General features: G+C 43.2%; 1 protein-coding gene and 1 pseudogene across 1 annotated transcript in view; one reads left to right on the top strand and one right to left on the bottom strand.

Annotated features, from left to right (window-relative positions):
• LOC117283090 overlaps positions 1 to 22,302 on the bottom strand; it is a 495,561-nt gene that overhangs the window by 428,911 nt on the left and 44,348 nt on the right. The gene's annotated exons all lie outside the window — the stretch shown is intronic.
• On the top strand, positions 504 to 15,010 carry LOC111874438 (annotated as a pseudogene).

Genomic DNA, 22,302 nt, shown 5'->3' with positions numbered 1-22,302 from the left:
AGAAACCATGTGCTTTTCGGGTCGCGATACTACCGTACACATTGGTTTGGCTGAAAATTTATGTGATGCATAAGGAGAGGTATGAGAGGAACGGTGCGAGGGATTTCAGTTATTTAAATAAGGTAGAAAAAAAGTCAAGTTATCGCTGTACCAGGCCCTGAAGGTCCATAGGCTTGTGAGACGATGAAAATCCCCCATTATCTAGACAATCGGCTCAAAGATGGCGGTAAGGTTGTCAGCCTTAGGTGCCGGCCGCGCTTTACTCCCCAGGAAAATTATTTAATTAATTCCTGGTACTCATTTCACTTAGAGGCTAAGTCGACCACAAGGCCATAGAGCGGCGGAAAGGATTAGGTCAATTGAAGAAAATCCAATGACCTCATCGGGACTTGAACCCGCGACCTTCCGGCCTGATGGCAATGAAATCAGTCAATTATATCTAAATATACAGCATCTGAACTGGGTCACTGTCAAGGACAGTTAACTGACAGCCAAAAGCAAATATGTCTGGAGACTTGCTGCTATTCGTGGAAATCATGAAGAGAACGAAGGTAAGAAAGATAGCTTCGTTGTTGATGGCGTCTCCTTGGTTGCTGAGAGATTATGGGGTGTAATGGTGACCTTTTCCATCAGTCACATAGACGTTTAATCACTTAGCAGGTGTTTTAAGTGATAAATTGTTCCTAGAGCATGGGACAGCAAAGAAAAGAGGTTAGTGATTACTAGGAAGAAACGTAAGGTTGTTGCTTGAACTTAATACACATTACATTAGCGAAAATTAGGGCCACGAGTACCGGAAGTGAGTTCGGCATGTACGTGTACATACATATGGAAGCGTCTACGCACGCACTTATATACGTATGTATATTAATATAATTATGCATGTGTATATATATATATATATTGTAGCGTGTTTTGTGTGTCACGCTACAAATAAATTCACGCCGTTGTCCGATATAGCGAGTTTATTACGTTCGCTCGCCTTACACACACTTTACAATCATTTACACTGCAGTGGTACAATCACTGCTCACAATATCTCGGCGACACTGGACTGTCTTCTAAGATGGCTCGATCACGGCTGACTCCCTAGCTGGCTGTTCCGAGACTGACTTCCCCGATGGCTGATCCGAGACTGAAGACTTCTCGTCGAAGCTGGGCTATTTATAACCTTGGCCGCTGCTAGACAAATGAATCCTCTGTTATAGCAGTGGAAACGTCGCTTTGTTGGCTCGCGTTTCCTACGCAATAACCCATTGTTATCGCGTTGTCTCTGTGGGAACGCTTTGCGTATTCGTCGTATCCGTGGAGATTCCTGTTAGAACTATAGTAGAGCAATTGTTGTTTATTATGCAACGGTCTATTCTGGCGTTTCCACAGAAGTGACTCTTCTGGGTTCCAGACACGTTACATTGCTCCCTTCTAAAGGTTGTTCGTCCCCGAACAGCCTAAAGGTTCTCCCTCGGTTTCGATTCGCGGTGTTCTGTTGGCAACGTCTGCATTCGGCCTTGGTGTCTGCTGGCATCTTTGTGCGGTGTCCGTCCAACCGCATCCGCCCCTCTCTTCGGTGGTGCTCGCCCCCGAGCACTCCCGTAGCCGAGGATTTGTTGAACTCGTTGTCTCACAGTCATTCTTCACTTTCATTCATCTTTGTTGGGGAGGCCGGTACTCTACCGGTTCCTCCCATAAGGGCCGTTACCCTTTTTCCGTTTTGGAGGGGGTCGACCCCTCCACAGTGTCCAGTGTCTAGTTTTCGGTAACTCGCTGGGAAGTCCCGCTGGTAACTTCACAAGTTTTAACCCGATGATTTTCCTGAATGTCCGGCTGGTTGTCCTCTCGTTCTTTGGATGCGGCCGCTGCTTTGTGCATGCGCTTTTTACTCTAATATTGCCCTCTGGACCCACCTGAAGTCTTCGCCATTTAGGGGCTCCCCTTGCAACGTTGTTCCAAGTTGGGTTGGTCCCCATGATGTGTCCCCTACGTCGTGCTACTTTTGCACGGAGGGACATCTTCTTGTGGTCGGCGGCCAATTCTTTACGCTGGCATCCGAAGGTTCCCTTGGGAGTCTCCTTCTTGAAGTCGTTTCTCCAACGTCGTGCCACTGTCGCGCGACGGGATGTCGTTTTGTGTGTGATGGCCAATTCCTTTTGGGGCCCACGATTTTCCCCTGCCGAATCCTTCGGTTTCTGGCGGCGGCGCTCCGCGGCCACTTTCTGGTCCCTACGCCGTTTCTCCGGTTCTCCGATCGGTATTCTCGGGGCGTCTTCTACGGGGACTTCTCGATGCTCCAGTAGGGACTGCATCGCTTCTGGGTGGGGCTCAATCTTCTCGTGGGTAGTTCTCTCCTCTTCCCCCCAGGCTTTCCAATCGGCCATCATCTGTGCATAGGAAACAACAATTGCTCCCTTCTAAAGGTTGTTCCTCCCCGAACAGCCTAAAGGTTCTCCCTCGGTTTCCATTCGCGGTGTTCTGTTGGCAACGTCTGCATTCGGCCTTGGTGTCTGCTGACATCTTTGTGCGGTGTCCGTCCAACCGCAAGTCGCGGAAGTGGTGGAAGGTGTGAGAGCAGATGCAAGCTTGACCTTTGATTTTCTTGCTCTGCTTGTTACTGCAGGAATTGTGGCTGCGTTGGGACTTGCAGAAAATAGCACCATCGTTTTGGTGGCCAGTATGCTGATCTCACCGCTCATGGGACCCATCATGGCTGGAACATTTGGCACTGTGATTGAAGACAGGCAACTTCAGAAAATGGGTGTTCTGAACGAACTGTTCGGTTTGCTTGTGTGTCTTGTGGTCGGTTTCATCTTTGGACTGGCAGCTGGTTTAGCCAGTGAACACTGGTGGAATGGTGGATGGCCAACTGATGAGATGATAGCCAGAGGTCAGCTTCGATCCTTATGGGTCGGTTTGCTAGTTGCTCTTCCTTCAGGAGCCGCAGTCGCCATCGCCATTCTAGGAGACAACACGGCATCTCTTGTGGGCGTTGCTATTTCTGCTTCTTTGTTGCCTCCAGCTGTGAATGCTGGTTTGTTCTGGGCATTGGCCTGCATGGACATTCTGTGGCAGGGACGCATGATGCTAGAGGATGATGACTCCAATGTAGCAAATTCCTATAAGCCTACCTACTCAGAGACCCTCGTGTTGAACTTCTGATTATGGGTGCTGTCAGCCTTTGTCTCACACTTATCAACATCATTTGCATATTCCTGGCAGGAATTATAGTTCTTAAAATCAAGGAGGTTGGGCCTCGTACTTCCAAGGACCAAGCGAAGTTCTGGAAACATGACATTAAGGTTGCACGAGATTACAACAGGACATTTCATGGTGAAGATGCTGAGGAAATTCGGAAACGGTTAGCAGAAGAACTTGCTCGAACAAAATTACATTCACCAAATGTATACAATTTGGGCCACCGTAATTCCATAATTACAGCTCATGAGGTATTTAATCCGTCGGCTACAAGTGAAATTCGCAGTCCACTTCTGTGGGCGTGGGTTCGAATCCCATTTCTGACACCAAATGTAGCGTGTTTTGTGTGTCACGCTACAAATAAATTCACTCCGTTGTCCGATATAGCGAGTTTATTCCGTTCGCTCGCCTTACACACACTTACAATCATTTACACTGCAGTGGTACAATCACTGCTCACAATATCTCGGCGACACTGGAATGTCTTCTAAGATGGCTCGATCACGGCTGACTCCCTAGCTGGCTGTTCCGAGACTTTCTTCTCCGAAGGCTTGATCCGAGACTGAAGACTTCTCGTCGAAGCTGGGCTTTTATAACCTTGGCCGCTGTTAGGCAACGAACCCTCTGTTATAACCATGGAGACTCCTGTTAGAACTACAATGGAGCAATTGTTGTCTCCTCTGTAACGGTCTATTCTAGCGTTTCCATAGCAGTGACTCTTCTGGATTGCAAACACGTTACATTGCTCCCTTCTAAAGGTTGTTCGTCCCCGAACAGCCTAAAGGTTCTCCCTCGGTTTTGATTACGCGGTGTTTTGCTAACAACTTCTGCATTCGGCCTTGGTGTCCTTCGCGAGTCTTGTTGCGCTGTTCCTCTTACCGCATCCGTCCCTCTCTTTAGTTGTGCTCGTCCCGAGCACGCACAAGGTCCAGAGTTTGTCGGTCGCCTTGTTTGACATTCATTCGTTCTCCAATCATTCTTGTTGGGGAGGCCGGTACTTCTATTACCGGTTCCTCCCATAAGGACCGTTTCCCTTTTTCCGTTTTGGAGGGGGCCTACCCCTCCAAAATGTCCATTCCTTGTTTCCTCGTAATCCGACGGAAGATCCGGCTACCTGCTTCGCGATCTTCCTGACGACAATCTCGTAGAAGGCCTTCTTACAGGTATTTCTCCCTCCCAGGCGTGGTAGCTCTCCTGGTCTACGCCCTCCGATGGCGTTCGTAGTGGGGTCCTCCACTTGTTTGCTGACCCGTAGTCCCTGTTTCAGACCTCTGTCCTTTATGCCGGTGCTGCATGCAGGGTACTTCCAACATCGTTCAGCATTAACCCCGATTGAGTATTCCTTTCCGAATTTTTCCTTGCGCCGTGTCGCACCTGCACGACTGGTGATATTCCTGTCGGCAGCCAATTCGAGCCACGGTTCACAATTCCCTTGGGTCGTCGATCTCCTGAAGATGTTACTCTTGCGCCATGCCACTGTCACACGGCGGGACATCATCCTGCTGGCTGCGGCCAACTTCTTCCGCTGGCATCCGAAGGTTCCCTTGGGAGCTTCCTTCTTGAAGTCTTTTCTCCAACGTCGTGCCACTGTCTCGCGACGGGATGTCCTTCTGTGTGTGGTGGCCAATTCCTTTTGGGGCCCACGATTTTCCCCTGTTGAATTCTTCACTTTCTGCCGGCGGCGCTCCGCGGCCAGCCCTTGGTCCCTACGCCGTTTCTTCGGTTCTCCGACCGGTATTCTCGGGGCGTCTTCTACGGGGACTTCTCGATGCTCCAGTACGGACTGCATCGCTTCTGGGTGGGATTCAATCTTCTCGTGGGTGGTTCTCCTCTCTTCCCCCCAGGCTTTCCAATCAGCCATCATCTGTGCGTGTCTGGCTTCCGCCAAGGCCTCCGTGGCTCTGAATTCCTTCAGCATCTCGTCTGTTTTTTCTTGGCCAGCGCTGATTTTCTTCAACAGAAGTTCCAACATTTGCTGCGTTTCCATTTTTATGTTGTTGTTGGACGCGTGTTAAAGTTCGAAGTCACTTCTGACACCAATGTAGCGTGTCTTGAGATCGAATCTCGTCGGTCACGTGTGTAAGTTCGTATCCCACTTCTGACACCAATGTAGCGTGTTTTGTGTGTCACGCTACAAATAAATTCACGCCGTTGTCCGATATAGCGAGTTTATTACGTTCGCTCGCCTTACACGCACTTTACAATCATTTACACTGCAGTGGTACAATCACTGCTCACAATATATCGGCGACACTGGACTGTCTTCTAAGATGGCTCGATCACGGCTGACTCCCTAGCTGGCTGTTCCGAGACTTTCTTCTCCGAAGGCTTGATCCAGACTGAAGACTTCTCGTCGAAGCTGGGCTTTTATAACCTTGGCCGCTGTTAGGCAACGAACCCTCTGTTATAACCATGGAGACTCCTGTTAGAACTACAATGGAGCAATTGTTGTCTCCTCTGTAACGGTCTATTCTAGCGTTTCCATAGCAGTGACTCTTCTGGATTGCAAACACGTTACAATATATATACGTGGTAGAGTCATTAAGTTCGTGGACTGTGGTTTTATGGCATCATATTACAAGGTATTCACATACACTTATACAGATCCACATCGGCCCTCAAAATAGTTGCCGTTGGCCACTATGCAAGTCTGCCAACATTGATATAGCTGCCGAATACACTGCTGAAACATATTGGCAGGAAATTCCCCTATGGCGTCTCTTGTGGCACTGACGACCTCCTCGGACGACTGAAATCTATGACCACGTAGCTTGGCTTTCTAGCGGTGAAAGAGAAAGAAATCGCACGGTGCGAGATCAGGTGAGTACGGACGGTGTGGCAAAACGGTGGCCTGTTGCCTTGCCAGTTTCGCTTGGACAAGAACAGAGCGATGTGCAGGGCGTTGTCGTGTAGCAACAGCCAATTCTTCATACGCCAAACGTTTCGCTAGGGGATTTGCCAAGTTTTTGGCATGAACTTGATGTTTGTCCGCTGTTCAAACTGCCACATTTTCGATTTCCGCCAGTTGCATTTAATTGCAGTTCACAGTAGAGGTCGTAGTTATACTTAAACTGTTTGCACACAACTGCCTCTTGCTATGACGAGAGATGAACCGACAGGGCATCATATTGTGCCTCAACCTATCCGCTGTAGTGCACTGCAACGACGCTTTGCGACCATTCCACGAACTTATTGATTGTGGTAATATATATCAACCTGAGTATTTACGGATATACGCATATGTACATGGATTTCTGAATCCCTGAGCGGGTTAAAATATAGTGTTGGTACAGGAAATTAATAGCACGGTCTAAGTCACGAAATGTCTTTGCCCGCTCGAACACTGGGATCTTGGGTTCTAATCCCACTAAAGACATGCATGTTTGTCTACGCTAATTCTGTGTGAGGTAGCAAGTTTTCCACGGGCTGATACGCCCGTCCAAGGAGTCTTACCGACTGTCTAAGAAACTGAAGTGAAGCGAAGCGTTTCACGGATTCCCTATGTTTCAAGTGAGAGCGAGAGGAACAAAGAGAGACAAACAGACAGACAGATAGATAGGAAATTAATAGATTTACAATGAGACTAAATTTTAATTATGTAACAATAATTTTCTCAAAAAACTTTCTACAGATTACTAATGTTATTAAGCAAAGGGACTAGAAGAGGGAACATTAACATTTTGCGTGACTCGTGTTTTCATTATTTTAAATGCACGGATTTAAAGCGGATAAATAATCCCATGTGCCCATAAAATTAAACGTGGGTTCAAATAAAACTCATAAATATTTCTACGGTCAAAACTCATAAATATTTCTACGGTTTTTGACTCGCAAACTAAGACCTTCTAGCTCCTACCATGTCCCGTTAGCTACGCACGAAGTGTGCGAGTGATTGTCACGCATATGAAGCTGCCGGGTAGGCTTCAAATTGCTTCAAACCATAGAACCTAGTCAGCGAAGGGCACTGGGCTGCACATAATATTGTCCAGGGGTGCGGTGCAGCCTTGGACTTGTCGCCGAGCTGCTAACTGCTTCAATTACCGTAGGGTGATTTCTATATTCACACAAAGTACTTACTTTATAATAGGCTGTACCGTACTCTGCAGAAACTAACGTGTTTCAATGTGCAAGTATATTCTCCACCATTTGTATCATATATCGTACCAACTTAAAATCACATATGACTGTTATGTCCTCACGCATTTTTTCCCCCCTCATTTTACTCGGATTTTTGTCGTCGGGGAATATATGTCGCGTTACAGCGGTGAAATGGGTTATCATGTTAAATGAGTATGACATTCCCATGTTCATTCTTCCACGTGGAAAGCCGCAGGAAGGCTGCACAATTTCCAGTGTTGGCACAAAATTTTAATTCTTCAGAACTGTATACGCCTCGCAACAAGAGAAATTATTTCTATTTTAGTCTTCCGAACTGTGATTTTGTCCTTGGAATATGAATATGCGTCGTTTTATCTTTGCGACTGTCCAAGCTCCATCTTCTAGCCTCCACAGGACTTTGGACGTGAAGGCGAAAGTTGAGGTAAGGTGGGTATGCAGATCGACAATTTCCGGCAAGTGAATCAGAACTCAGGGGTTTAACGGGTCGATTTTCATGTGAAACTAACTACAATGGGAGAAGCAACACAGGCGTTTTACAAACAAAATTAGAGCCACTGGAAGCTGGGAATGGAATATTAATAACTCGCCTTGGGGCATTGCCACGAGCTCACAAACAGCACCTTGAGGTCATTATGTACATAATATTCAGTTACGTTCATAATAAATATTTTGATTGTTATAACCGAAACATGAGATTTATTCTGCAGGGTATTTATATAGGTACACAGTGCACGAGTCTGATAAACTGATTTCATTACCTGCTTGAACTAAAATTATGAGACGTAGATTTAAATGGACTTTGTGTCTGAACGGTCCACAAACCAGCAAGCATCTGCCTAGGGTTTCGTGGTGTCACCTTCAATTCCGAATGTAACAATGTAGCCCTTTCATTGGTTCTACAATAGTAGACCTGCCTGTTCATTGGCGAAGAAAATGGGCACTTAGAGATCTACAAAACGTATACCACCCTCTTCAAACTTCCAGACGGTCAGTTTGAAGCTCAAGATGAAAAGCATGGCTTTCATACCTCCTAAAATTTTGACGTAACGCTTGACTTGACTTCTGGGTCTAATATTCCATGAAATTCTCGATCTCCCGACTCCTTTTAAGGATGAAGAGAAATGTCCCTTCGAAGGATGCAGATTGCTACAATTCTGTCGCTCGAGTTCTCGGACTTCTGCGCCGCTAAAACTTCTGTTGTAATGTTCTTTTGTGGGAAAACCCATGCAATCACTTCCTGAATGAAGGCCTATGCATTCGTACATCTATCAGGTGATTTTCTGACAACATCCACGTTCCTCTTTCCCGAGACACCGCGTCAAGTTTCGAAATAAGTTCAGCTTGTTTTACTGCAAGGCCGTGTGGTCAGGTAGGCGGATGTGTAATGAAAATACCATATCTTTAAAACAGAAAACAAATCTGTAACATACAATTTAAAAACAAGGGTCATTTCATGTTTTCATAAAGTTTGGTTTAAATTTCCGGTTTAAATTTTGAAGTTTACTCTATATTATTGCCCCGCTACTTACAGTGCAGAGATCAGTACTCTTAAACAATGTGAGGTCCATGCGTCGACTCTCAGCCCAAACCCTACCAAAGAACAAATAACAAGCAATATACTGTATTTCCTTTTTTTCTGCAAGAGTTGAGGTTTTCACTGCGGTGACTATGAAGAATACTATCTTCTGGGATGAGGTGCCGTGTAAATATTGCGTAAACAGACGTTTTGGAGGAATGTATCGCATCCATCTTCAGGGTATAAAATTCCGAGAGCGAGGAACCAGCGTGAGCAAGTGGCTGCAGCCATATCCCAGAAGAGAGTATTCTGCATTTGCTTTTATTCAAGTACCCATTTCTGTTGTTTGTATCCTTTCTTCCTCCATTTCCTCCCTTTTATTTCAGTTTCTCCAAGAAGATTTGCCGGAGCGTGGCGACAGAAGCCACAAAGGTTACTCACACAGCCATGTATCACTGGGCAGTGTAGGGGCTTCCATAAAAAGAATGGTATGGTCTGGAACTTTCACTAAAGAGAAGCTAGTAAAGGTAAATTATTAAAATATTTATTAGATAGAAAGAAATAAACTTCGTACAATTTTCATTAACGTAATGAGTAAACCACATTTCGTCATAAAAACATTAAATCCAAGTTAAGGTCATTCCATATGCTTGTAAACATTTCCGGCGTCACGGTTTCCTTGATGGCGTAGATTCCGTCCCTGAGAGGATTCAGATCTCGGGTTCCTTCGGGTAGACACTGACCTCGATATGCGCCAAGAACAAAAGTTCAGAATGGTTAGATCGGGGCTTCTGAAAGGCCATACGAGTGACTCATTTCTGTCGATAAACTTGTTCGGAGAATTTGCTTGTAAGGCTTCGTGTACGTGGTTACTAAAGCGTGGGTGAGGCACATCGAGCTTGGAGTAGACTGTTCAAGTGTTGCCACATTTACCGCTATACGTTGTACTATTTTCACATTACTACTGTTTCAAATCATGTAATTCTTTTATGGAAGGCCTGTATACAATATGCATTTGTTGCATTGCATTGCCACGCGCATGCACAGACAGACAGACAGGTTCGCGTGAGCGCGCACAGAGGGTCATCTGGAGTATAACGGCCTGTTTCATGACGCCAACAACAATTTACTCTGTATGCAATGACATTCACTTCATGCCTGTACTGACCGTGGTACTGCAATTAGATTTCTATAATTGTGTTATCCTGCTGCTGGTCTTAACAGAAATTGCATGATGGAGATAACAACACGAAATTCCTTTGATAAGTGTCAGTAATAGGATTTTTCTAAAGAGTGATAGAGAAGTTTAAACCGCCTCTGTAGTCTAGTGGTCAGAGTTCATGGCTACAGATCCAGGGGTCCCGGGTTCGATTCCAGGCGCTACCAGAAATTCTGAGAAGTAGTGGGTCTGGAACGGGGTTCACTCAGACTCGTGAGGATAACTGAGGAGCTACTTGAAAGAAAAAGTAGCGGCTCCGGTATAGAAAACCGAAATTAACGGCCGTGGGGATTCGTTGCGCTGACCACGTGACACCCTCTATCCGCTAAAGTTGGCACTAACTTCGCCGACAATCAGCAGTCGCTCGGTCGGTATAGTTCGCTTGCGGAGTGAAGCCACGGAGTATTTTTTTTTAATAAGGAGCCTTAAACAGGCGAAACAAGAAGGGCAACTATGCTCTTTTATCAGCAGCTGAAGAAGAGAAACAAATAAATTACCCATCACTGAATTGTTACCCCTGCAGTTCATCTATTTTAGCGCTTTAGGATAGAATATATTTGTCGGTACTTCCACTTCCACACCTTCCTCTCCGCATCACATTTATATACAATAAAGATCACCATATATTACGTCAAAATTCTAAAGCAATGAAGGAGATTTGATGCATAAGTAAAGAAGAAGTCAAATCAATAAGCATTAAGTTCTCATTTTTGTAGCTCTTGACAATAATTTGAATGTCGACTTCTTAGGTTTTCTGCTTTTAAAACGAATTTAATTCAGCCCCGTAGCAAAGTCCGTTTATGTAAATAATGTCTGATTCATTCCGTCTTCAGAGCAGTATGCAACAAGATGCTTCATCGTCATTGCTTTCTGACGCTGCACGACGTGTAGAATATGCAGTTAAAAAAGTTCAAGATAATCAGATGGAATAAGAAGTAACTGAATGGGACATATTGACGTCTGGTTTGTATTCATGGTGTTAATTTATTGGACAAAAAGAAGTCAGTTCCACAGGAGAGCAAACAGTAGACGCCAATAAGGAAACCAGGCTACAAGTGAACGCACCGATAACTAAGTCGGTCCTAAGTCAAATGAATTCAAGATAAAATTATCATAGAGATTTAAAAATGTGGCAAAAGTTGAGAGAACGGAATGATGGTGAAAAATCAGAATTCTATTCATGAACAGATTAAGAACAAATTAAATTTGCGGAATTCTTGGTAGGATTCAATTCCAAATATTTTCCTTTTTCCGTCTTCCATCTTTAAAGGAAAATATCCAAATATAAACAGGCTGTAAGAGATTTTATGTCCCCATGTTGGTGAATATATAGCTTGTGTTCCTCTGAATTATGACACAATTTAGCTTTTTGATTACCGACGTTTCGTACTAATTTGTCATCGCAAGAGTCACGATAGAAGCTACTAGTCGCCGACCTAGTCAAATATCACCCCGCCTCTTACGGAACACAACGAGTTCATTAAAACTTTCGCATTCTATTCCCTTAAGGACCGATTGCGGTGGCCGCGCGATCTAAAGGGGCGTCCACATTACTCGTGTTCGTGCTCGTGCTCGCCAGGTTTGTGGTCATCGGGAGATTCGTCTGGCTTTTACTTGTGCTCGTAAACCTTCGTCCACAATACTTCAGTTGCTCGCCAGGCTTCGGCGCGTGAGGATCCGTATATTTACTCGTAGTGTGTATAGGCTGTAGTCGTATTTTAATTTATTGGCTATAGTTTTTAAATTACAAATTTAAAATTTTCTTGTCTCATGACTTGTCATATCGTTCACATTACTCGCGAGCATAGCGAGTCACACAAGCACGAGCACGAGTAATGTGGACGCTTGAACTGTCTTCGCTCGCTCCAACGCTGGGATCAGTTGTTCGAATCCCACTGAAACGTATGGATGTTTGTGGTTGCGTTTCTTCTGTGTTTGTGTTGTCCTGTGTGTAGGTGGCGGCCTTGGTACGGGCTTATCCCCCGCCCAAGAGTCCTACCGTCTGTGTAAAAAAGATTACGAAACTGAAGAAGAGGCCAGGGTCCAGCAAAGAGCTGTAGAGCCGCTGTTGAATGAATGAATTCCCTTAAGTTTCATATAAATACTAACCTCCTACATACGCCTCTCTTCCCACATTGTATCTTCCCTTTAGCACTTCCGATTAAGATTTTGCATGCACTTCTCATCTCTCGCATGTGAACCCCATGCCCCGTACAAGCCTCCCCTTTGATTTGGTGACGAACAAAAATCATGAAACTCATCAACATACAACACGTGTCCTGCACCCGCCTGTTACTTCTCTCCCTCGGCTCTAGGCAACACTGTCGGCATTCTGTCCTTACTTATATATCAATATTTTATTTAGTGACGCTGTCAGTAGTCTGGATACGGGCTGGATGACTGAGAGGTCGAAGTTCGTGTCCCAGTAATGTCAAGGATTTTCTCTTCTCCACGTTGTCCAGTCCGACTGTGGGGTCACCAACTTTCCTATCAAATGGGTGCCTAGGGCTCTTTCCCCAGAGGTAAAGCTGCCGGAGTGTGAAGCTGACCGCTCACCTCCAGCCAGTCAAGAAAATGTGGATGCATACATCCACTCCCGCATACGCGTTCATGGTGTTTGTTAGTTAGTTAGTTAGTTAAGCATGGGAACAAATTTACCTTTACCTTAATCAGTAGTCCAGAATATACAGGATTACTATAAATGATTCATTCATTTTAGAACGCTATATTTTCCAAAGAAATATATATACAAATATGATTGATATATAAAGGAACCATAAACTCACCACGTTTTCTTCACACTCTACAAATGTTCTATGTGTATCCCTTGGGTCACACGACACACGTCCAGACGGTAGTCGAGCTCGTTCCACACATTTTGTAACATCATCCTGTCAATGGTCATCACTGCAGCATCGATGCGTTCCCTCAGCTCTACTAGTGTTCTTGGCAGTGGGGGTACGCAAACACGATCCTTAATGTACCCCAAAAGGAAGAAGTCACAAGGGGTTAGATCAGGTGATCTGGGGGGCCACGTGAACAGAGCAACGTCATCCTCACGAACATGCGCAATCCAGCGATGCCGAAGGTCATTGTTTAGGTAGCGACGAACATTGATGTTCCAATGAGGGGGTGCCCCGTCTTGTTGCAAGACAAAATCCCCGGAATCAACAGGCAGTTGTGGAAACAACCATAACTGCAACATATCTAGGTAAGATGTACCAGTCACAGTTTTCTCACAAAAGAAAAACGGCCCATACAGCTTTGTTTGTGACAGTGCACAGAAAACAATCAGCTTTGGTGGATCTCTTTCAAGTGCTACAATTGCACGAGGATTTTCAGTGCCCCACAATCTCACATTGTGACGATTAACCTTCCCGGATAAATGGAATGTTGCTCGCACGAACATCTCGCATGTTCCAACAAACAAAAACTCTTTTCCTGCTTTGTCGCCATTTTGTAAAGGCACTGAACTCGTGCTGCCAACTGGTACACATAATACAAACATGATAAGTTTACGGTTCCTTTTATTGTTAATCATATTTGTAAGTGTAATACTTTGGAAAATATAGCGTTTTAAAAACGAATGAATCATTTATAGTAATTCCGTACAACTTCAGTCGTCATCTCATTAGTTAATGATGAATTGAAAAGAATGTTTGAGGAAGCGGGGATCGACTAATTTGAGGTACTACCCCGACATTTGTCTGGACGGACTGAAGAAGACGGAGGAAATCCAGAGTCAATATAATCAATGTGGTGGCCGAACCGAATATCTCCAGATGAAAATCACAAGTTTTACCATTTAATCCGACAGACAATAACGTGAAATGAAGAGGAAACATTAGCAGATCTGTTTGTATCACATATGAAATACTGTGTTTCTCTCCGGTTTGCTTACAACGCTACTTCATCTAATGGAGCCATTTGACTTGGGTGATGATTGTGAATGATGAGTCGGGAGGAATTCGGTAGGAAGTGATTCTGATATATGTGTCTTACGGTATGATTCCGGAAAATTATGGGAGAAACTGACATGGATACTAGCCGAATTCAAATCACACGTGAAAGTGACATTCTGTTGTTCCAACTTCTGATGTACAAGCGATGTATCCAACCACAGTACCTAGGTCACAACGAATCTACGAATTGGATGAGGAACGGATACTGTCTCCGCTGTTCGGTGCGCCTGTATTATGCGACAACTTCTCTGACAGACCTGTGTTGCGGGTAGTCTCAACATGTAATATTAATTTGTAGGCCATTTCAGTTGCTGCCTGGCTGCGAATGTGATTCATGCTGAGTGCCAGAAGTTGCATCACTCAGCATCACGACTATATGATGTCCATATGGTAATGAAATATGTTATATTCACATCAAGAAACAGCCATGAAAGCAAACCAGGTAAGTGACGACACAAAGCAAAAAAGCGTTCGAACAGATACTACGAGTGGATTTAGGATCTGAGGTTTTGACGTCGGTAACTATAAGGAAAGCTGTCTTCTGGGATGTGGTGCCGTGTAGATCTTGTGTGAACCGACGTTTCGGGGGAATGTATTGCCTCCATCTTCAGGATAGAGAAATCTGCGAACGAGGAACCAGCTTGAGCCTGAGGCCACCTGCAAGACGCACATGTTAGCTCCGTCATTTGTTTGTTCGTCTGTCCGTTACACGATACCCTCTGTTACTCAAGGTACACCGGACGTGGTACATGATACGCCACAAAGCTCAGCTTTCGGAAGCTCCCAAAAGTACGCATTACATCGTTCTCTTCGAAGCCTCATCTGCGTGAGTGTGGTAATGCGTGTGAGCGTACAGAAATGCGCGTATCTCTGTGCGAGTGCGCAAATGCGTGCAAGCGCGTGTGTGCAAAAAGTGAACATGCTTGACTGTGTGTGTATGTGTGTCTATTGACAGAGGGACTCTTACGCAGACACCGAACTCACATGCGTGATTCCCCTGGATAGGGGAAGGAAAGAGATGGGAGAAGGGTCGAGGGTAAGTTTCTGCGGAAAGCCACGGGGAAGCAGCTCGGTCGCTTCTGCCAGAAAGCGCCGGGTCTCGCTTTGTCCAGCAACGGAGAGCGGTGGATATGCAGCAAGGGGATGAGACATGGACGGGAGATTGTCGCCCTTTCATACGAGAGAACCAGCGTGCTCGGGAGAAGAGGGTATGTGGGCCGTTAGGTGGAGTGTGTAAAACCAAGTTTGTGAAATACATCGAATATATGCCATATTGTAACGTTAAGAATTTCGATGTAGCTTGTGCCTGATTCATGCTAGAGACAACTGAACGGCTGTCACGGAAAGATGGACACAGATTATGCTGGCGGTGCAATCGAAACAAACGAGTACAGCGTGTGTGGTCCAATTGCAGCTTCCAATATATAGAAGAATATTCAGTAAAAAAGTGAGGTCAGGACAAGTTATGGACTAACAAAAGACAGAAAGAAGATTCCTATTGCCATAGCAAAAAACGAGCAGGTTAAACCTGTACTGCGCAATAAATGACAGTTTCCACAGCGGATTACTCATCCTCAGCGGAACCTGTTAAAACTGCAGTGCCTATGAGTTGAGTTGGTAAGAGCAAAGGGCATTTACAGAAGGGGAAATCGCAGTAAAACCTGGAGAAGAAACAGCTCACAGGCTCATGACACAGATGTCGCTTATATCACGGCGAAACTGCTTTACAGCTTAGATGAGAACTGTCTGTGCCTTTTCTAAGGCCCATCATATATTGTAGAGGTAAATGTGGCGGTAAATTCATACAAATTCCCCTTACATAAGAGTTAGAATTCATTTAGCTAACTCAGAAAGTATCGAATTCGATGCAGCAGAGTTCTTAAAAAAACGATAGTCGCCCACCTGACCAAGAAATACAAGAATTGGGAAGGTTCAATATCGTGTTCACAACAGCCCAGAGCTTCGTCATATTTTTAGACCCGCCTCCATAGCATCTAATATATTTTCTACATTTCGTTTATGGTACATTATGTTATTTAATCCTTTGTTCAGCAAATTAATAAACACAGATCATTACTGTAATATGTTCCATGCTATTCCACTTCCACGGGGTTTTCCTGGACCTTCCTAATAACGCCAGTATTCCCTAGAATATTATGATATAGAGTTAGAATTGTATTGACATGTAGGACGTTTCTGGGAAAGTGTCCGGGGAGATACGAGTCTTAAACACAAAACATTGCTGGATGTGTCCACGGATACGAAAATGGAAGTTGTAGACTCTTCGGAACCACATCGTTGCTACGAGCAAGCAACAAACACTTCCCTACGACACCGCTAGACTATATAAGCGGCCGTTCAGATAACAGCGAATTCATTCGTACATGAGGAGTCACAACAGAAAGCAGAATCAAGAACGTGATTCATAAATCAGAACCAAGTGAGTGACAGAAGAGAAGACACTCGTAGTCCAGTAAGGAATGGAGTGAGTCTTAAGCAGTCATTGACTGTGAGCTGTTATAACTGACTGTGATTAAGAGATATGGTAAAAGATGTCAATAAATCCAATCCAAAACCCGTTATTATTAGTCATGGAGCCATGAAATTGTCAGAGTATTATCTACATAGAGAATTTCATTGCATATTACACAACAGAGACTTCTCAACAGACATTTTTCCCCTTCCACTGAGAGTCCAGTAGTTGTGACGTGAGGGGTAAAAGAGACAAATTGCTTCGGTATACTGCTGCTCCCCGATGATGGACGGTCACTTGTTTCCTGAGACACCTGGCAGCAAAAGGGGTAACATTTAATCGATCTTAAAGTAGACATTTTGACAGTAAACTTAACATTCGGAAATGTGTTGTTGGTTAGATTTACAAACGTTGTTCAAAAGTGAACATGCAAGCATGATGTGTACTACGAGAGATCAAAAAGGCATTAGCAATAAAAAGTATGAGGAGTGTTACGAGTTTATGTACGTTTTATTCTTTTATGACGGAAACAGAGATGTGTTAGAATAACATTGTAGCACGGCCAGCAGAAAAACACATAACCTTAGTCATAAAGTTCCATTTAATCCAGAAATCGATATGAATATACTTTTCATTTTATTGCGGGTACAAGTCAGCCATAAAGCATCGAGGGGTTACAAGGTTCTCGTAAAATATGAGATTTATTCTAGTCATATCGCGCGTCTGGATAAACTGCCGTGAAATGAAATGGCATGCCCACTCCTGTTGTTCATCGCAACCGTCCGAGCTGCAGCGGGGGTAAATGACACGAAGTACAGAGATAGGACACACATAATGCCCTCTCCATTAAAAAAGGAGAGATAGACGAGCAGCAGAGAAAGTTGTTGGATTTCATTACACTGATTCCGGCCCTTAGCGAACTAATGATTTTGATTTCTTTTAAAAAGATTGTCCGCTTGGATTATTATGCATAATGAACACAAATACATGTAGTGTTGCAGAAAAAATTAGTATTATAGCACTGCTTAAAAAGATAAATTATGCGGTACACAAAGAAATTCGAGATAACGCCCACTGTAATCCGCGCCGATGAAAAGATCAGAGGCAAACCATGGTTGAATGTAGAGGGTACGGCATAGAAATGAGGCTATTGTGCTCCATCATGATAACAAGCAGTCGATTTCTTTACAAGCACATGGTCAGACTTACACAGTTAAGGACATCAAGAGGCTTTCAACGTCCAGCTTGGAGTTATTTGTAATTCACGTATGTGCATATTATTTAATTTTTAGTGTTGAATAAAGAGTGAACGAAAACTGTGGTGTGTGTGTATCTAGTATGGGACACGTGTAGATGGGAGTGCTGCTGTCTGGTAGGGATGCAGTGACAGCGTTTCGAGTAGCGGTTGTGGTTTTCTATATGAAGCTTGATTTTGTAAACTTGGCAAACGTGATACTTTTCTAAAATATTTTGATGTTTTCTCTCCTCTATCCTCACGTTAACCATAATACTGGTTATACTGCCAGATGTGTGGCTGTGTTTAGTATGTGGTTCGAGTCTCGAGGGTTTCTGCTGTTATTGGTTCAATGTGTTCCTTGTATCTGGTATTGAATGCTCGTCCTGTTGGCTCTATATATTTTAATTGGTAGTCTAAAAGTTTTAATTGCTTTATGCCACTTCTGCTGTATGTATCCATTATTAGTAGTTTTAGGCTTATGGTGTGTTCTATTAACTTTCGTTTACAGAATGCTATTTTAATGTTTATGAAATTAAATAATATTATAACTTTTTATTTTATTTTATTTTGGGCTTTGTAATAGTGTTCCATAATTTTTTGGTTTGTCTGTACTTTGCTGTGGGGAAGAGTGTTCGTGTGTGTGTGTGTTGATATACTGGTTACTGTGTAGAATTTTCCTGATATTCCCTTCCTGCTATTTTTAACTTTCTGAACATTTGGTATATATGCAGTCTGTTTATTAGATAATTCATACTTCATGATTTGTGTTCGTATGAATGACAGAAATCACCATGAATTATGATTTCTATTGATGCGGATTTTCGATGTTTTAAACATCAGACATGTACATTAATTTACACATAATCCCAAAACCCAGAAGAATACCATAAACTAATAAAATAATATTGCATCGCAAGCATTAAGCAACAATAGTGAACCACATCCACAGCTTCGTCCAAAGAAACACACACGCACAAGGAAATAACAATCAAACTACATTAAAACACCACTCCATTTTAATATCATAATCCTGTCTACCTTACAATATCCCCTTTAACCGAAACTGTTAGTGAATAATGACCCAAGATCAACAGATTAAAAATGCCATACATATAAATAAACGGTATGTACAACATGAGGAATAAGAGATTGATAATGCAACCCATAAACCGAGTCTTCCTCTCAAGTTTTCCAACCAAAATTTTGTGCATCCTTCTCGTTTTCCATCTATGCTACACGAAACGACAATTTCATTTTCCCTTAATTCGTCTCGCTAATATTTTGTGAAATCACGCACTATGCAGTTGTTTATTTTGCAATATCCTCCCCTTCCCTTTATTTTCTCTCACTTAAGTCTCATGTTCTCAATACTTCGCTCTCAATCTCAACATATGTAACTTGAGGTAAGATATTTCGATACATTCACAAGGCATTGTCCGGTAACGTCTTCCAACAATGAAGAATGTTCGGCTGTCCTGATTAGGTCGTTTCCGGTTGGCCACCGTCTCATAGCTACTCGTGGCAGCAACTAGAAAACGTCACTTCCATCAGTTTCTCTAATGGTGCGCGCTCATCCGTTGACGTAGACACGTGTTATCGAGCCATTAAAAGCAACGGCGTTCTCTTCTGGCTCCACTGTTCTGCCTTTCGGGTGTCATGGCACAATATTATCGTCTTTAGGTTCATATTTAGATAATAGACAGGGAAACTGTTTAGTTCTCCCATATGATCCTAAGTCAAAGCTCAAACTGATACATTTCAGGGAGAGAAAAGAGTCGGTTGTTCGTAAAAGCCGTTGTTAAATTCCCGAATTCTTTAATGAAGCTACTTTAATTGCAGAAGTCGTGTGCCATAGAAATGGGAAGATAATGAGTGGTGAATAAGTAAGAATTTGGAAGGAAGCTGTCATGGCCTACTTCAAGGATTGCTACATTTTCCTCAGTAGGCTAAATGAAACTATAAAAGACCGAAACGCTACCAATATTCGAGCTTTCGGCCTCCACTATACACGTCTAGAGCGTTAATGGTGCATGAAGTAAGTGCCATTACATTAAATATTATAACGTAAAAGAGAGATACTACGCTTATATACATATCCAACATACCTACATAAAAGAACATTAAATTCAATAAAGAATTTTTTTTTGGCATATAAATCCAACAATGTTGTCAAGGAAACAAATGCCGTATCATATCGTGTGTTACTGAGTTGAATATTCTCTAAGGGTTACGCATGCGGTAGTGTTAAACCTTCTCACTGAGGCACAACTTCATCATGCTGAAAGGAAACACACATGTGACTGGACATTTCGCGACAAAAATGTCTGACACCCACTTGCCTGTAACTTTTGCTGTCTGTGTAAACTGGCTCGCACGAATTTAAGTTAATAAATACAGTCGTTACCTCTTGTTGTTCTTCTCGAGAGATGCAAGTAAAGACGTGACTGGGTTTCCTACCCAGCAGACTCCATTTTCTTCCTTAACGAACCTTAGTTACGCCACTATAGCTGAATTTCCACATGTACAAATGGATAACGACTTTTCATTGAGATAAAGTCTGGCCTCTGCAAATGGCTACTCCACTGAGAGCCGAACCGCATAAAGGAATATCACGTGCTAGTTTAACGAATGCCCCTCATATCCTGTATGTTCTTTCTGCAATTGTTCCTTCATCACGGGGTTCTAGTCTGACCTCATTCTGAGTTGGGCAACAAACATCAGTTGCCTCATATCTTAAAGTCTCCTGTGTTTCTGTCTTCAGTGCTGAAATTTCCGCATCCCCTCAGGCCACAGTAGCCGATGCAGCTCTCTCATTCTTCGTGGTTCGGAACAACACGTCAATTGTACTTCCTCCGCAGAGTTCAGTGGTTATATATTTCCCAGCCGGAAGCGTTGCGTTGCGAGAGGGTCCCAACGTCACCGGCGAGTAGTGAGCACTGCCATTTCACATTCAAAGTGAAGATCGACTAACTTGACACAGAGTCTAATTGTTTTCCTTCATGCGGCTGCTGAAATAATACCTTAAACGGGTCTAAAATCTTTCCTGCCATATCTATAGTTTCATTGTTTAGAGTCAGAGATTCTGTAAAAATTATGTAGTTGCAAATCTTTGAAAATAGCTAAACATCAATCAGACATCTGAAGGAGAGTAGATTAAAAATAAATTGATTTGTAGATTTATTCGAGAGGTAAGATGGGATGATATGGATTCGACTGTACTGGCCTAGGATACTGACTCTTGTGACCACAGTAATGAACTATCAGGCTCCATAATATGCTGGGTAGTTCTTGAATAGCTGCAAATTTGGCTTCTCCTCAAGAAGGACTCCACGTTATGCGTGAGTGAGTGAGTGAGTGAGTGAGTGAGTGTAGAATTATTCTTAACTTACAGATTTAGAGATCTGAGAATGATTGATAACTTATACAGAGGAAACAAGGAAGTAAACTAAATTAAATATATTTTACTGCAATTAAATTCTGTAGTATATCCGACGGAAAATTTTGTTTTTTTTTCCGAAGTAGATGTACACAGACATTGTCTCCATTATACCTGTATAACACAACGGGCAGTGTTTACACCGGGCTAACCTCACCATAAATTCAACTAGGACTTTACCTCATCATACTCGATGTGCAGCATCGTAGGGTACCATTTATTCATAAAACAGTTGCCAAACACGGAAGATATGTTTTATGAAACAAAGCGTTAGGATACTTATATAGGCCCACTTCCAGAATTTAAACAAAACGAGCCTTTCTCGGTCACTGCAGCGTGTGCATCTGCTTGTTCTCTACAAAAGGCAGGCCCTTGCCATTTCATATCGCTTAAATGTAATCCAATTGAACAACATTTTTCTGAAACAGCTTCTACGGTTGCGTCAGGTCAAATACACGACGCAAATTGGACATGCGTTTCTATTTCATAAAAATAAAGACAGCTACTCATAACTAATGTATGGAAACAATTTAAATTCTACACTGTGAATAGAAAATTTTCTGTCAATAAACAGGACGCCTTTAAAAATATACGCCAGAATTTTATAATCGGCTGCTGTGAAAAACTAGCCCTGCCCACAGTAGTTTTTTTCGAAGGTTATTTGACAAACGCTTTCAGTATCGAAACTGCAAAGGGTTGAATGATGGATGATTGATGAAATGAAAAAGACTTGGAAGGAGGCAGTACTGGCCTAATCGAATTCCTATCCCAGCATTTACGTGGAGGGACTTAGGAAAATCACGCAACTTCAGTTAGGGTAGCCGGTATCCCGAGCGAGATTTCAAAAAGGCGTCAATGACTTTACTTCTAAAATAAAGTGACTTCAATATGGAAGTAGAAATATTACTGAAGGTTAAATTCCTCTCGGATATGACACAGTGGAGACAGTAGGTTTCTTCTGAAACGTCGGTACCCTTATACCAGACTACATAGCATCACATTCCAGATATATATGGACAAATACCGTCTTAAGTGCAACAATTTTATTGTAGTTTTTACTTCTTTTTCCTCCTCCACACTACATGTTTCGGCCCTAAATGGCCATCATCAGGTGTGTATCACTCACGTAACTGTTACACTGCTTGTTAAAA

This window comes from Cryptotermes secundus, unplaced genomic scaffold (assembly GCF_002891405.2).
Source record: "Cryptotermes secundus unplaced genomic scaffold, Csec_1.0 scaffold328, whole genome shotgun sequence".
Classification (NCBI taxonomy): domain Eukaryota; kingdom Metazoa; phylum Arthropoda; class Insecta; order Blattodea; family Kalotermitidae; genus Cryptotermes; species Cryptotermes secundus.
The sequence above is the reverse complement of the archived record's forward strand: the minus strand, read 5'-3'. Positions and strand labels throughout refer to the sequence as shown.